At 38.2% G+C, this 13122-nt stretch overlaps 1 pseudogene; it reads right to left on the bottom strand.

The window, feature by feature from the left end:
* Positions 1 to 7457: 7457 nt before the first annotated feature.
* The window catches only part of LOC113258071 (telomere zinc finger-associated protein-like), a 31908-nt pseudogene continuing 26243 nt past the window's right edge, over positions 7458 to 13122 (bottom strand).

The raw sequence follows: 13122 nt of genomic DNA, 5'->3' as shown, positions 1-13122 counted from the left end.
TAACCTTGGACTAACTGATGCTGAATAGAGCAGAGATGAGTCGGCCCACAGAATCTTGCCCCAGTTGCAGACTTGAGAGCATAATTAATATCGTCGTTGTTTGGGGGTTACTAAACCATTGCTTTGGGGTTGTTATGCGATAATAGATAATCAGAACAGATAACTTATTAAAACTTTTGGCAATTAAGACAATACAAAATATTTGGCTTTCTTCTAGGGGAAAAATGGTGAAAAAAGGATTCTTCCAACCAGCTTCAAAATAGTCCAGAATGTGAAGTTATCCCACCATTCGTTTTCTTGGGAATAGAATTCACATGTAAAGCAGCTTGCAAAAACTTAAAAAATAATAAATTACAGTTTTCCAAAGTGAGAAAACCACATCTGCTTACAGAGAAACAAATACATCAACATTAGACCATAGGATATTGTAGGTTGAGGATAGCAAGTGTGTCTATAAATCTCGAAGATAGTTAAGCCGTATCAGTAGGCTGAGAATTGCTATGCTGCTTCTAGTAAAAAAGATGCTGTCATTCACTTTGGATGAGCTTCAATGAGATGACACATAATGAGGGGCAACAGCTGAGGAAGGGAATGCCAAAAGGGAGGGGCCTCTAAAACGGTTTTGATTTAATACAAGGCATGCACTATTAATAAAGAGGTTGAATGATACCTGTATGTTTTATAGATTTATAAATTGGCTGTAGTAAAATATTTTACATCTTAGATCACTAGGTATTGTTTCAGCTTATTATGGGAGATATCTGTCTAGAGTTGACTGAATTGTATTAATCTGAACCTAGTTTAATGATGCCTTAACATTTTTATGGGGGAATTTAATGTTTGCAATATCCATGTTCCTTATTTGAAAGCGTGACTTATAGGTTTCTCATCTTCCTTAAATTATGAAATCCTTCAGCTAATAAAGGAAAATGATTATAGTTTGCAAAAAAGGCAAAGTCATTTAATAATCCATATAACTGTCTATTGTAGGACTTTGCATAATAATTGTAATTTAGCTATTAGGGATTCTAAAGGCAGTTATCAGTCATACTCTACAATTCTGGGGGAATCAGGCAAAGCCCAAATTATTTAAAGTGTTTTAAATTCCCAAAGAAAAAAAAAAGACACACTATAAATTGGAAATATATTTTATAATGACAATATATTATTTCAAAGCAAAGAAGAGGGTCATCATAATTTTCAAATGTATAAACTACCAAACAGATTGTTTTTCTTTCTTTCTTTCAGATAAAGATACAATTTAAGTTTACTTTTAATAATGGAAATGTAAATTCCTCTAAGGAGGGAATTAGCAGATTATAAAGTGTTGTTGCAGTGTGGAATTTCACCAATATTTAGTAATCCTGGCACCACTAAGGCATAAAGAATTAAGAAAAAAAAAAAACACTGAAGACAAGTAAGAGATGAAATTACTTGTCATTTATATGAAAGTATGACTGTGAGTTACCGCCGTAGTATCCAGACCATTTTATAGGACTCAAGATGACTACTTAATAACTAGACACTTGGAAACATTCAAACACTTATTAAATTAGACTGGTATTTTTCCAGACATAAATTTACTTTCAAGGTAATAAGTTATTCAGTTTTGCATAATTTGGATATAGTTCTACACACAAACACATCTGAGGGTTAAAATTCTTGGGTTGAGTTGGAGGTAGAATGTTTAATTCATTCAAATGACAATTATTTAAAAAATAACCAGTTGGTTGACTTTTATCAGAAAATTTTAAGGCTTAGACTAAAAGAGGTCTATATTTTACTTACACAACATTCTCCACAGTAGGAGAGGTTTTGAGCACAACCTGCTAAGAAGCAGTTTAAAAATTATGGAATTTGGTCATTCTAAATTACTATTTATTTTTAATAATGTCTTTTTTTAAAGCTTAACATATTTATAGAGTAAGACTAACACACGTGTGTGTTTGCGTGTATGTCTATAGATACACTACTTACATGTAAATAACATGTATATATAGATATGTTACTGTTTAATCTGATAATAACCCATTTGGTCAGAAGGAATACAAAATATCAAGTGAATTAATGAAAATAGCAAAATAATAGAAAAAAAGGATGATTAAAATATGTGAGAAAAGTTGCATTCAAAATTATAAAATTGGGGACAGATTCCAGGATAGATCCTTTTAGAAGAGAAAAAAAATAGTGCAATTATAAAATGGGGAATGATTGGATACATATAAATGTTAGAAAAATTGGTTTGTAGCTACGAACAATGAATAGCTGCTTATCAATTTGGCATTATAGTTAAAATAAGTGGGCATGAGACAAAAATGAAATTGAACGGTTCAGGAGATAGAGAAATATAACAGATACTATGGCATAATGTTCCAATTGGTCTCAGCAAATATCAGAATTCTAAAAAGAATTAGTGGGCATCTATAAAGTATTAGAAAATTAAATCTAGGAGAAAAGTTCACAAAAGGAGAATTTTGTACCAAAAACAAAATATATGTTCTTTGGGTATCTTATTTTATAACAGTGAATAACATGTAACTTAGAAATTATATATAAAATGAAAAAAAGATATTTTGGAAAAATATATTTTCTCCTACCACATTTTCTCTTGTTAAAATAAGTATGTTAGTTTGTGACGCTCAGTATTGTAAGAATCAGGAATAGAACAGCAAATGCTTATACTACTTCTTTTTCTTTAACACCAGCCACTGTATCAATTATCTGGTAGAGAATAATCACCAAACATTGTTGATGGAAGATGATGGAAGATAAGCCCAGAACTTGGATTAATGATGTTCTTTTATTAAATATCTTTTTTTTTTAATTTTATTTATTTGACAGAGAGAGAGACAGCCAGCGAGAGACGGAACACAAGTAGGGGGAGTGGGAGAGGAAGAAGCAGGCTCATAGCGGAAGAGCCGGATGCGGGACTCGATTCCATAAAGCCGGGACCACGCCCTGAGCCAAAGGCAGACGCCCAACTGCTGTGCCACCCAGGCGCCCTTTTTATTAAATATCTTAAAGCAAATTGAGTTTCTCCTAGAAGGAAAATATAAAACAACATGGCTTTAGTAATTTTATTTTACCTTTAGAGAACCACTAGTAAGTGATATCTGTGAAAAAAACCTTAATTCAGACACATTGGTGTGTATTTTTTAATCACCAGGGTTTCACTGAGACATTGACTACTTAGGATGACTAAATCTGCCATTTCCCAATTTTCTATTTAAATTCTAATTTGAATTTGAATAATGACAGTTTATAATAGCATTGAAATTTCATATAACAGAAGTCAGTTAGCAGAAACTCGGTGTTTCACTAAGTGAACTGAGAATTGAAATGAGAGATAAAAATCATAGTTTAGGTTTGTGCTACCTTCTGGACTGAAAATGCATAATTTGCCTGGTCCAGAGAGCTACAATATATTGCCTTTTTCTTAAGAAAGCTTGTACACAGCTTTGTACAACCAGAGAGCTGGCCATTTTTCTCTCCCTTCCATGAGCATGGTTTTCTGAAATAGCCACATCCCTTAACTTCTCTCACTCGGGACCCACTACCAACACCTTCTCTTTCTTTAAGCGTTCACAGCTAGAAGAATAAGAAAAGTGGGAGTGGCAAACTGTTTCTTAGTCAGTACAGTGCTTATGGGTAAAGGCAAACATAGATAGAAGTAGAGATTTGGTTGTTGGAAATGTTAGGGCAGGGCTCAGATATTTGATTTACTATGATTCACGCGTTGTATTTGTTTAAAAGGAAAACAAAATAATTTGTGTCCTGTTATTTACTACATATCACCTCTTCCTTGTCACATGAGGATGGCGAGTATGGGAACCACCTCCCATAGCCAACTGAATCAATCCTAATTATGCATAGAAATTATGCTGAGATGGGCACAATAGCCAGACTTCTGGAGTTGAGACTTGAGAGAGCTACACCATTCCCTTCCCAAAATAACGATTGAGAGGATGATAAGGGCAAGACAGGTGCACCATATGTTGGCAATCCAGACCATAGAACATCTTTCTTTTTTTAGGGATCAAGAGACATAAAACGAACAGATAAATCCCTCCACCATACATGGGCATTAAAAATAATGGATTTTTGAAAATGTTCCTTAAGACAAAAACATAACAATATTAATTGGAAAGGAGAAAGCATATATCTGAAAATAATTTTAAAAATGAAAAGTAGACTAGAAAGTCTAGAGCAGACTTTAAAATCTGCATTTTTGGTAACGAAGAGTCGAACTGGCATTACAGAAAGTCAGTTAAATGGCATTGATGTATAGAACAAGAAAAGATTTTTAAGAACATGAAAGACGAATGAATGTATTAAAAACATATAATATAAATATAGATATGAAGATAAGAATATAATCAAAATAATACAGTAATAAATAATACAAATTTCTGGAATATAAACTCAGAAATCCACAGAAGCAATAATCCCTATTCTGGTAGTGCAAGGAGATTAAATTCTACATCTCAAATATGATTCAGTGTGTTTTAAGAAAAAAAATACATATTCTAGTCTCTCAGAAAGAAAAAGCATGTAAAAATTAATTGAAAAAATTCAGTGTGACTTAAATTTCTTTGCAATTACATGAACAGAAGTTAGTTAAGAAAAGTAAAAAGTCTAAAGAGTTTTGAGGGCAACTTTTGCAAAATTCTAGTTAAAAAGATAGCTGAATTCTAGTTAAAATATGAAGACAAAAGAAAGATATTTTCAGAGATACACAAATACTCAGAAAAAATATACGCAATTAGTGTTACTTAAAAATTATCAAAGTTTCAATTCTAATAAATAGAGAATAATTGAAATTAAGGATGTAGGAACTAAAAGGCTATAATGTAAGAGAAATTGTAGTAGGTCTAATTACATGCATTGAATGATGTATGTGATATTATTTATCATCAATGACTAAAGTGATACTTGTAGAAATCTAGGCTATGATTAGTCAGAAAAACAAACTAGTGCAAGTAGCCTTTGTTACAGCAGAGAAAAATGTAAACAATATCATCTAACAATGTGGTTAAGCTAGTTATGATATAGAAATAGTTATGGTATGTGGACTATATAATCATTTATTGAGTCTATGCTAGATACCTAGCACAGTGCTAGATGGCTTACATATATTTTATTAAAAGATATGAAGTGCCCTGCAAAGAAGATATTATCTTATTTTACATGGCTTAGATAGTCATATCTTTCACACACCTGAACAGAATTAAAAAGATTAATCTAGATTAGAGGCCAGTTATTTCCCGAGCTGGAATTCACAAATGTAACTGGCGCTAAACAGCTCTCTCCACCACAATACCCTCCCTCAATACCACTGAAAATTATATACACATGTTAAATCATGTCTAAAAATGGTTTTGAATTATATGGGGAGATGCCTATGTTTTGATAATAAATATAAAAGCAAGATACGAAAGGACAGGTAAGTATGACTTCATTTTTGTACAAACGTATCACAAAAACAGGGTTGCAAAGGAGCACACCAAATGATTATTAGCTCTTGGACGACTATCTCTTTGGGTTTTCCAAATTTCCTGTAAATGAACATGAATCACTTAATTAAAGGACAATTAAAGATTATTATTATTATTTTTAACATTTTATTTATTAATTTGACAGAGAGCATGGGAGAACACAAGCAGGGGGAGCAGCAGGCAGAGGGAGAGGGAGAAGTAGGCTTCCCGCTGAGCAGGGAGCCTGATGCAGGACTCGATCCCAGGACCCTGATATCATGACTTGAGCTGAAGGCAGATGCTTAACTGACAGCCACCCAGGCACCCCTAAAGATTATTTTAAATTTACAAATGTTGAAAGAATTTATTGGGCTGATTTATAGTCAAAATTTTGGGATTATATAGATTATACATGCATTACAAAAACTTTACCCTTACTATTATGATTTTATAGATCTTTATTTTTTAATCTAAATCAAATCCCAAAGCTTGTTAATCATGTACATTTTCTATTTTGCAGATGGACTTCCTCCCTCCAATCTTCCACAAGAACATGTGTTACATTTATGATTTGGACATAGAAGGCTATATACTTTTGTATCTTTGACCAAGATAACGTACATAAGCAAAATGCCTGTATTTTAAGTGTCCAGTTCTATGAATTTTAACAGATGTATTCATCTGTGTAACTGCCATCCAATCATGATTAAGAGCATTTCCGTCATTTTGGAAACCTCCCTTGTACTCCTTTCCAAGCAATCTGGAAATCAATTTGCCATTTTTCGTAAACATAAATGTAACTTTAAAATAATAACAAGAATATGCAATTCTTAGAAACAACAGAAAGAATATTCAATCTTTATGCGATGAATACTCCTGTGCTGCATGACTTCAAGCTCCAAGAAAGTGGGTGACTTGTGCTGCTAGTTCAGCACCGTGTCCCCAGGACTTACCACAGAGCCTGGCACACAGCTGGAGCCTTTAACACACTCACTGCATGAAACTGGAATGCATTTTATCTGTAGGCACTTATGTGAAAATTTTAGTAAAGATGTAAATTGCTTTTTGCTGTCTTGTAGATTCCAAATTGGTGATTCTTCTGAAGTAACTCGGTGTTGAAACGGACCTTGAGAAGGTTTGTCACCAGCAGCACAGATGTTCCATCAGCATCTCTCGTATGTGCTCCCACTGACAGTGAATACTTTGATACCAGCTGTCAGAGGTCATAGTGACTATTTTCTCAGTCCTTCCTTTTCTATACTATGGGTGACTCGATTCCTTCTTGCAGGCTCAGGTATGTCCATGGGTAGCCCCAACTATGACCTCCATCAAATAGGAATTTAAGAGACTACAAGTGTTTTGTATTACTATGTGAGAGAACCACACGCACATGGAATCTGTCCTTTATCCAGAATTTGCAGTTGCTGGGGCTCCTGGGTGTCTCAGTCAGTGAAGCGCCTGCCTTCAGCTCAGGTCATGATCTCAGGGTCCCGGGATCGAGCCCCACATGCTCAGCAGGGAAGTCTGTTTCTCCCTCTCCCTTCACCTGCTTGCGCGCTCTCTCAAAAAATAAAATCTTTTAAAAAATTTGCAGTTGCTTATGTAACTCACTATGTCTTCCTCCTTGTGCAGCTAATGACCTTTATGTCAAGGTACTCTACTAAGGAACTAGCCAACTGTTAGGTCCTAGTATGCATGACACCTACACCTATATTCACTTTAAAAACAAATAAAATAATGTTGACCAATAATCTATTAAGGGCCAGGCTTTATTCCAAGCTTTGAAGATAGAGCAGCAAACAAAACACAAAACTCCATACCTTCATAAAGCTTACCTTTTAGTGGGAAGACACAATGATAAACAAAATATGTAAATCAGACAGGATGCTGAATAATGATGAATGCATAAGGACTACAGCGAAAAGTAAGTCCGCGGAAAAGAACAGGCGTGCTGCAGGAATGGCAGGGGGAGAAAGGGCTATTTTAAATGAGGTTTAGGTACGGAATTTTTGAGCAGATCTTTTGAACAAAGATGTGAAGATCACCTGAGAAGCATTCACGGAACAGCACCACCACCATCGCTTTCCCCTGCAGTCCAGAGCCATGTGGTTTGTTGGGGTCTGGGGCCATGTGGGCTGTGGTGGGTTGGAGGGGCTCCGTGTCACAGTCCGCAGGGATGGTAGCGGTGATGAGCGATGGCCTCCTGGGCTCGCAAAGCTCTGTCTCCACCACCGCACTGTCTCTGACCCGGGAACTGTGAGGCCAGGCTATCCTGGGCAGGGACTTAACGATAACTTTGGCCGAGTCCAGCTGCAGCTCCACAGGCGTCTGGAGGGTCACCATCACCATCTTCGTCTGCTCTTCAGTGACTAGGTTCCAGGGCTTTTGCTGCCGTGGGCTGTAGTTCTCCACCTGGTCGCGAATCTCCACGGGCCTCCGCAGGTGCACCTGCCTGCTACGTGAACTTGTTACAGTCGCAGGCAGTGCACTTGAACTTTCGCACCGACTTGGGCCTTCTGACGTGTATACCCAGCTGCTGGCAAAAGTGGGGCCGACCCTCCAGGTGGCGGCCGACCCACCACGTGCTTCGGCAATACCCGTTTTAGGAGAAGGGCTCCTTGCGGAACTCGGCCTCGCAGCCGAATGGGTATGATTGTGCTTGTTCGGGTTGGCTTGAGCACAGACGGTCTTGCCACAGAGGTGGCCCTGGAAGGGCTTCTTGCCCGTGTGCGTGCGCAGGTGCAGATTGAGATAGGCCTTCTGGGTAAAAGCGTGGCTGCAGAATTCACAGACAGACGACCTCTCACTCCTGTGCTTGACCCTCACGTGCATCTGCAGGCGATTTCTGTTCGCGGCTGGTGCCCCCAGTCCTGGCGTACGAACAGCTTCTCCACATGCTGCTTAAAAGCCTCAAGCGGCTGCAGTTCCTTCGAGACACGAAGCACTTGGCGCAGGTGGGACAGAAGGGGGGCTTGGCAGCTCGATCGTGGGCTCTGCAAGTCCTTCGTAAACTGCTCGGGGCGGGAAGAACACGTTTAGGGCATCTTTCTTCTCCCTGTGCGACGCCAGGCACAGCTACAGCTCCATCCTTCCCCGGAAGATCTCCTGGAACACGGAGCACGTTCCCAGCCGTTCATATGACTTCGGGCTTTATGCTCCAAGAGTTTCTGAAAATAACACTTCGTACACTGGGGACACTGAAAGGGTTTCTCCCCAGTTATTTTCTGTTGTGGACTTTAAGATTCTATTTGCTAAGGAAAAACTTTTTTGACAGAAAAAGGAAGACCTGATTGTCCTTCTTTCACCTGTTTCTTAAGTGCTTTGAATTAAAAGTAATTAATATGCCGAAGTGGCATATTTTGAAGTGACATTCTAATTTCCTTCAAAGGCGTATAGATATCTTCTAGGATGATAGGGGTTGGGTGCCCATTTCTATGGTACTGTGTGTGTGGGGGGGGGGGGAACAGCACCTAGAGAAAGTATTTCAAGCCTAGTGAAAAAATCCTCTATGGATTTGAGAGCCAACTGGGAAGTCAGGATAGGACAGCAGTCAGAGGGAAGATGATGGCACAATGTGCGGTATAGAAGGCTTGGCCTCAGTAATTGTGAAAAATATAAAGAAATTTACGGTGTGCAGGGGACCTGCTTAGAATTACCAATGATGCTTCCTATCCTACTTCTAGCCCAGAATCGCTTATGTTTACAGTTGTTTGATAAATATCTCACTACAAAAACGCCTAATCCTTTCCCCAATTTTAGGATAGAAGATGTGTGCATGCATCTGGAATTATGAAGACAGACTGAGTGTATGCACTTTGCAAAGGCAGGCTCAAACGAGCTCACAAATGGATAAGAAAACCGTCTCGGCAGTATGCAAAGGGGGCTATGTCTCTGGACTTTTTAAATCCTTTTATTTTGTTATTATTTTTGTTTGTATTTTAAATATTAAAATTGCTTGTGTTTTTACTTCTAAATATCTAACATAAAAGTCATTATCTCACATTGCTCCTTTAAAACAGTTATAAAAGCATTTCTTGTATCACCATTAAATTTATTACATTTCAGTGATATTTCGTTCCCTGTACGATAGGAAGTTAATAGGACTCACAAACTGTATCTAGAATACAAGTTGTACTGGTAGCATATTCCAACCTCTAAATGTCTTTCATGTCAGCATGAGAGATACCATCAGGCATTTGAAAGCTCCGGCCTATTTATAAAGATACCATCAAAACCTGCCTGATGTAGCTGACTTATGAATCAATTATCTGAACTACACCAAGTGATGTATCTATTCTGAATTTTAGAGTCATATGTTTGAAGCTGAACTACAAACAGATAAACTATTCAACAGCCTATCATGATTCTTATCTTCATGTTTATATCTGTCAAATGTAGGGAGACTAAAAGCAAAATCTTCAAGATTTTACTGGGAAGCGTTTACAAAAAATAAATCACACATACAAATTCTCCCTCTCTCTAGCACACACACACACACACACACACACACACGCACACACAAGCACACCCACCTGGCTATCAAATTACTTATGACCTGAGGGAAAATGAGCACAGATCAAAAAGTAAAATTTAAATAAAATCAAGTGCACGGAAAGGATTACTCTTGTTGTAAAGGGGAAAAATAACAATCGGTAAAATTTATTCTTTTAAGTTCTAGGTCTTAAATGGCTGAGTGTTGCAGTAAACAGAAATGACATTGTTGTTGTAAAAGTTACAAAGCCACTGGATATGGAGAGGAAACGGTCCTGTTTCATCCCAGATGTTGTTGCAAATAAGCTAAACCTAAGAGAGATGTGTTTCCTTTCTGTTTTCTTTCTAGGCGATACTTCACAAGGTATATTCAATTTAAGGAGCTACACTTCATTTGTAAATATTAATTATGTCACTTTTATTGTTTTGCCCGGTAAGATTAAAATTTTGGGAAAGTTTTGCTCATGCTAACCAACCAAACCCATGAGAAATGGAAACATTAAGGTAACAAGGTATTAATAAAGACTGAGAAATGTAGTAACTTTACTTAATGAATTATCTTCTCAATACAAAAACCTGTGGGAAGATACCAACTTGATACCAGAAGTTCGGTTTTCTGCATAGAATTATAATAAAAGAAACTCAACAACTTACTGCTTCCTTGAAAGACAGTAACTGCCAAGGTGAGTAAAAAATAAGAGGCAGTTAGGCAAAAAATGCTGATGAAGGGCTTTGGAGTTTAATACAACATAAACCAAGATTTCTGACGTTATGTTCCCTGTAGCAGAATCTCCTGGGAGGGTAGATGTGAGGGGATGGAGTTAATTCAAAATTCAGAATCTTGGATATGGAAGAGTTGAATCGCTGTTTGTGAATCTGAAGCTGACATTACTCTGTGTGTTAACTAACCGGAAAGCAAATAAAACCTTAACAAAATGCAGAGTCCTGGGCCCCACCCTGGATTTACTAAATTAAAACCTGTGGGCATATCCTCGGAATTAGTCTTACCATATTTTTTAGTACTTCTTAGGCACACTCAAGCTTGAAAAACCTTTTTGTTAAAGGGGGAGTCAAGAAAGCTGGCATGGGAAGCAGGAGACAGGTCAGGAGTGGCCGAGGCATCACGATAAGGTGGGTAATGGTGGGTAGCCCCTGAGCAGGAGAATGATGTACACGCATGTGTGTATTTAAAAAATTATTTTACCTTCAGGGTCAAGAAGGGCAATGGGAAGAAAAGAATGATGTCTGGGAAACCGTAGTAAGGAAGTGGTTGTAGTGATCTAGTCCCGAGATGGTAGTGGGTTGCGCTCATAATAATTCAAACAATATTAAAAGCCATAGCTAACATTTACTGAACCATTATGTGCCATAGAAAGTGCTTTCTAAGCATTTTCTCACTTAAATTTTAAAACTACTCTACAAGGTAGGTGGGAACTGTTACTATCCTTATACAGACAAAAGAGAAAACCTCAACTCAGTAATTCAGTACTTTATATAATTAGTAAGTGGTAAGACAAGGATTCTGATCCACATCTCTTTGACTCACCTGCTCATATTTTTAACTGCGTGTCACTGTCTGAAAAGTGAAGCAGGGGCGCCTGGGTGGCTCAGTCAGTTAAGCATCTGCCTTTGGCTCAGGTCATGATCTCAGGGTCCTGGGATCAAGTCCCACATGGGGCTCCATGCTCAGTGGGGAACCTGCTTCTCCCTTTCCTGCTGCCCCCCCCCCTGCTTGTCCTCTGTCTCAAAAATAAATAAGAAATCTTAAAAAAAAAAGTGAAGCAGCAGATTAGGGAGCTACAGAGAAGGTGGAATCGATAGGATTGATGGTTGCTTATATGACAAAAGAGACAGGGTCGCCCAAGATGAGGTCTGGAATTTGAGGTGGATTGTGATGCTTTCCACTGACATAAGTGGGTACAGCAGGAAGAAAGAGAATATATTCAGTTTTGGATTTTGAGTTTACGATGCCTCTGGAACGTCCATGCAGGAAGAGGAATACATTTTGGAGTTGAGGATACAAATTTCTGTAAGACTGTAATTGGAAGAGTCAGATGCACATCGAAGAAACTCAAACTTAAGAAGGGATGCTAGTGCCCAGAGGCTTGAATATAGTGAGAAGGAAAGAAGGCACACTACAAGAAACCTTGGCAGCACTCACCGGCAGAGGAGGAAGTCACGAAGAGTGTTACCACAGAATATCTTCTCCAAACTGGTCTTTCTGAGAGTGGCACTAGTAATTAATACAGCGAGGTGATGGGCATTAATGGGTTCTGACCCAGGCTGGCCAGGACGTAAAGCCACCCTGCTCGAAGGAGACTAAGAAATGAGCATTTTAAAAGGCAGGAAGAAAACCAGCCAAGAGTGGTAACGTGGAATCCAGGAGCACCTACAGCATCAGTGTAAGGTTTCTGTGTGCATAAACATATTTGCTCTCAGGAAGCCCATAATTCCAGCCACGATTCCAGTCTTCACGGCGAGTACACAATGAATGGGGAAAAATTACTTATAGAATGTTGCCTTCTCTGGCTGTCCGGTCATATTCTATAGAAGGATAAAACTTCTAACTGGATTTAAGTGGCTGTTTCATGAAAATTTCATCTCTTTCTTTCTGCAGTATTCTTCATTTGCTGCGAGAACGCACAATAACGCTTCTTTTTTTTGGAGGGGGGGGGCAGAGGGAAAGGTAGAGAGAATCTTCAAGCAGGCTCCACTCCTAGTGTGGAGCCCCACATGGGGCTCGATCTCACAACCCTGAGATCATGATCTGAGCTGAAACCAAGAGTCGTGCTTAACCACTGAGCCACCCAGGTGCCCCACACATATTATTTTTTGAAAAATGTTACCATACCTTCATTTTGGGCATGCACTAAGGAATCATGATGAAGACAAGGCTGCCCTCTTTGTCATCTGCTATCCAGAAATGACCTCAGGTTTACACCTCCGGGAAGATTTGTACAGATCACTGACCTAATCCACAGTTATTTATTTTTGCGTTTATTTCAGAGAGTGGCTTTTTTACAATGCTGATTTCAAATTGTGGATTAAGCCTTATTTCATTTTGGTATCCTGAAATGAACTTGATGGTATGATTTTCTTGCAATTATTGGAGACAATATTCTCAGGATCAGTTTTGTCCTTTGTTAGAAGAGGAACA

Source organism: Ursus arctos, unplaced genomic scaffold, assembly GCF_023065955.2.
Source record: "Ursus arctos isolate Adak ecotype North America unplaced genomic scaffold, UrsArc2.0 scaffold_26, whole genome shotgun sequence".
Lineage (NCBI taxonomy): Eukaryota > Metazoa > Chordata > Mammalia > Carnivora > Ursidae > Ursus > Ursus arctos.
Note: the sequence above shows the minus strand (reverse complement) of the source record. Positions and strands in the feature narration are given on the sequence as shown.